This window comes from Panthera onca, chromosome D3 (genome assembly GCF_046562875.1).
Source record: "Panthera onca isolate mPanOnc1 chromosome D3, mPanOnc1 haplotype 2, whole genome shotgun sequence".
NCBI classification, from domain to species: Eukaryota; Metazoa; Chordata; class Mammalia; order Carnivora; family Felidae; genus Panthera; species Panthera onca.
Genome location: NC_138350.1, coordinates 19,509,874 through 19,513,487, shown reverse-complemented (window position 1 = coordinate 19,513,487; position 3,614 = coordinate 19,509,874). Strand labels below are relative to the sequence as shown.

The 3,614-nt window shown below is 51.1% G+C and overlaps 1 non-coding gene across 1 annotated transcript; it reads left to right on the top strand.

Annotated features, from left to right (window-relative positions):
* Positions 1 to 449: 449 nt before the first annotated feature.
* LOC132675103 (U6 spliceosomal RNA) lies at positions 450 to 553 on the top strand. The gene has a single exon (XR_009608693.1). It is a non-coding gene; the product is annotated as a U6 spliceosomal RNA (small nuclear RNA).
* The last annotated feature ends 3,061 nt before the right edge of the window (positions 554 to 3,614 follow it).

Here is a 3,614-nt window from a genome sequence, read left to right as displayed (position 1 = left end):
GGAGACCTGAGCCCTGACCACGGGACATGCATCCAGGAAGAGCAAGAGGGAGACAGGAGGTCTCAGTTGCAGAGCTGTGGGCACAGGGGGTGAGAAAGTCAGGAAGGGACTCTGGAAACACCTCAGTCAAGGGAAATGAGAGGCAAGAACATTTGGCATCCACCAGGCACGAGGGAATAGGAACCAGGGAAAGGAGACACAGCCTGCATCCTCTCCAAGGGTAAAGCAAAAATGCATGAGACCAAAACCAGAAAAACAGTCTCATAACACACAGTATTATTTTTCATAACAGAATACAGCAACTACTGGCTAAATTGTTGAACAAAAAGAAGTATGTACAAATATATAACATAAATCATGGAAGGGGTGAATTGATATTGGAAGATAAAAATTGAAAAAGAATGAAATCCTTAATTATTGTATAAACCACTAAGGAAAAGTAAGTGATTACTGTTTTGACAGCCGATGCCATTAAAACTGGAACCATACAGATAGATCGGCATGGTCGCTGCACAAGAGTGACAAGCAACCAAGTGAAGCAATCCATATATTTACAGATGGTGGTGTTGATGTTCCCGCAACAATGCACACATTCTTAATGCCAGTGAGTGAAGTGCTTACAGTGGCACCTGTTCTGTGATTCAGCACCTGTGAAATGTGCGCAAGAGGGAAGTCACTGCAGACAGGAAGGAACCGGTGGTGACAAAGGGGTGAGTGCAGAGAGGGGCAATGGCATGACTGCTAGTGGGTCAGCGCTTTTTCCGCAGGTGATGGAAATGTTGTCGATTCGATCATGATGATGTTTGCACAACTCCGTAAATATACTACAGACTGCTGGGTTGTATACTTGAATGAGTGAACTCGGTGACATGCAAATTATCTCACTAGATTTGTTTTATTTTTAGGAAAAAGAACTTGAGGTGAGAGGCAGGGTGAGTCAAGCCCGGGTGGTGGTGTGTGTAAAGGCTGGAGGAAACACCTGAACATGTGGAATCCCAATGCCAAGCAGCCAGGTCCAAATCCAGATCTACTGACATCAGGTACCCTGAAGGTGCCCATCCTGCCATCCACCACCTGACCACCCTGCCTGCCCTCCAGGCCCCTCTCCATCTCCTGCAGCAGCTCCCCGGGGGAATCCAGCTTTTCCCCAGTGCACCCCCATCCTGCACCATAACCAGGGCATCCGGGAGGCCAACCCCTAGGTCCCTACCTGCTCCCTACCCACCACCTGCTCCTGGCATTCCTCCTGTGAATCCCTTGGCACCTGGCATGCAAAACAGATGGAAAAGAAAACATGGAAGAAAATGAAGAAAGTTCTTACAGATATACAAATACAACAAGCATGGTAAGCATTCCTCCTCCACCTCCTCCTCCTCCTCCTTCTCTTCAGACCGAGTACAGGGCCTGGACCCTTCCCTCAAGCCTTTCTGGTTCTGCTCTCCCACCAAGCTTTAGATGCGAACTTATACTGGAGAAAATTAGCCCCGTCCCTTCCCCCTTCACCCCCAATCTGAGCCTTACACTGCTATGCAGCCCTACTGGCTGGGGAAATTGGATTAGAATGACCATGGGCCAGCAAAGACTGTCTTCTCACTACATGGATGGACGTTTCAGCCGATGAGTTTAGTAGAACTATTTTTGGAAGATGATGAGACTTTGGAGCTAACTACTCAAGACGAGTACAAGATCTGTCAAATGCGATTTTTTAAAACATTTTTTGTAATATTTGTGGTGTCATGGGAGGTGTTGTGGAGATTTAATTATGGAAAAGAGAAACTCTACCATTGTAGTGATGGTTGGCAAACGTTGGTGATTTACTGGCAAATACATTTCCCAGCAGGCCTTTATTGACCCTACTAACTGGAAGGCTGCTGGGAAATGGAGTCCATTGGGTTGATAAGCTCTGCCTGCCCTTTTGGAACCTAATCTCACTGGAGTCTTGGGCCCTTCTCTTTCACCAGCTCTCATTTAATCCAAATAAAGCTCTTTATCCAAGGAAGAAAGGAAGGGAGGAAGGAAGGAAAGAGGAAAGGGAGAGAGATAGAGGGAGAAAGAGAGAGAAGAAAAGAAAGAAAGAAAGAGAGACAGGAAAGGGAGACAGGAAAGGGAGACAGGAAAGGAAGAAAAAACAAATGAGAGGCAACTACTGTCACTGACCCTTTAAATTTCCTCTGTGCTCAGAGTCAGACCCTCAGACCCTCCAGGGTCTCCAAGTCCTCCCTGTCTGTTTCTCACCGGCAGTCCTGGGGGTGACAGAGACAGCTTTCTGTCTCAGGTCCCCATGGGCCTGCAGCAGTATGTCAGAACAGATGCTTCTGCCCCATGTTGAGCACTAACAATAAGGCTCATCCTCAGGCTGCAGGCTGAGAAGGTCCTAGAGGCCTTGTTCCCAGAGTGGGAGCCAGAGAACCGAGCTGAGATCCCCGAGGGCTCATTTCTTCTGAGCACCACAGTTGTGGTAACGCTGAGAGAAATCTCTTGGTAGCAGCCCACATAATTTGCTCCAACACTGTTGCTAATTCCCGTACAGGTGAGGGTCACCTTGTGCCCCTGAAACCCTGACAGGGAGGCCTCCTGTATCGGGGCACACTGTGCCCAGGACCCTGCAACAGAGCAGTGGAGACACGGACAGGCAGGTCCTGAGGGAATGCCTCCAGCTTGTTCTTCAAAAGAGGGGAAGAAGGAGGCCAGCACACCCCAGCCCAAAATCACTCGCCTTGCTTTCCACAGCCAGTCACCTATGCGGAGAACAAGGGGGGTGAGGAGGAGAGGGGTCCAGGTCAAGGTGGAGACAGCCCAGGCTGTGCCCCTGACTGAGCCCACCAGTGAGAGAACTGCACAAAGCCTCTCTCATCCCCTCCCCACTTTGGAGAGCAGAGAGGAATCCTTCATGCAAATCACTCCCCTCCTGGGTCCCTAAACCTACTCACTGAATATGGTGACAACTGAGTTGGGGGGGGGGGGCTGGGGAGCCAATCGTGGGCCCCGGTGAGCATAGAGCAGAGGGTACAAGGCAGGGTTCCAGGACTGGGTGCCCAGCTGAGACACAGCCCAGCCATCCCTGCACCTCCCCCAATGCACAGGGACAGACCTCCAGCGCCCCCTGCTGTCTCAGAGTTCAGACTCACTTAGGACTGGGAGAAGGAACTGGAGTTGAGCAGAGAGAGGGACCCTCTGGACTTGAGCCTGCCTGGCACCCCACCCATCCCTATACAGGGTCGGGGGCTTCTGATCCCCCAAGTGCGACCTCCTGTGTGGCAGGCACCACCACACCTCAGTCCTTACTTCAGAGCTGTGGCTTCCTCAGCATGAATCACTCTGTGCCCCCCCCCCCCCCACCACCACTTAGATAGTTGTGTTGTTGGGACGTCAGGTGAGGGACCCCCTCAGGGAAGTTGTGTCCTGCACTGAGGGATAAGAAGTGCAGAGGGCAGGCTCACCACTCCACAGGCTGTATCAGGAAGGCCTGAGGAGACATCCCATCTCTTTGTCATGCCAGGTCACTTCCCACCCAGGCAAGCCAGTCCCCATAATTCTCTGCACCTGCCCCCATCCTCACACTTCATGGGGCAGGGTCCGTTAACAAAAATGCACATGGGATTCTTCAAGGACAG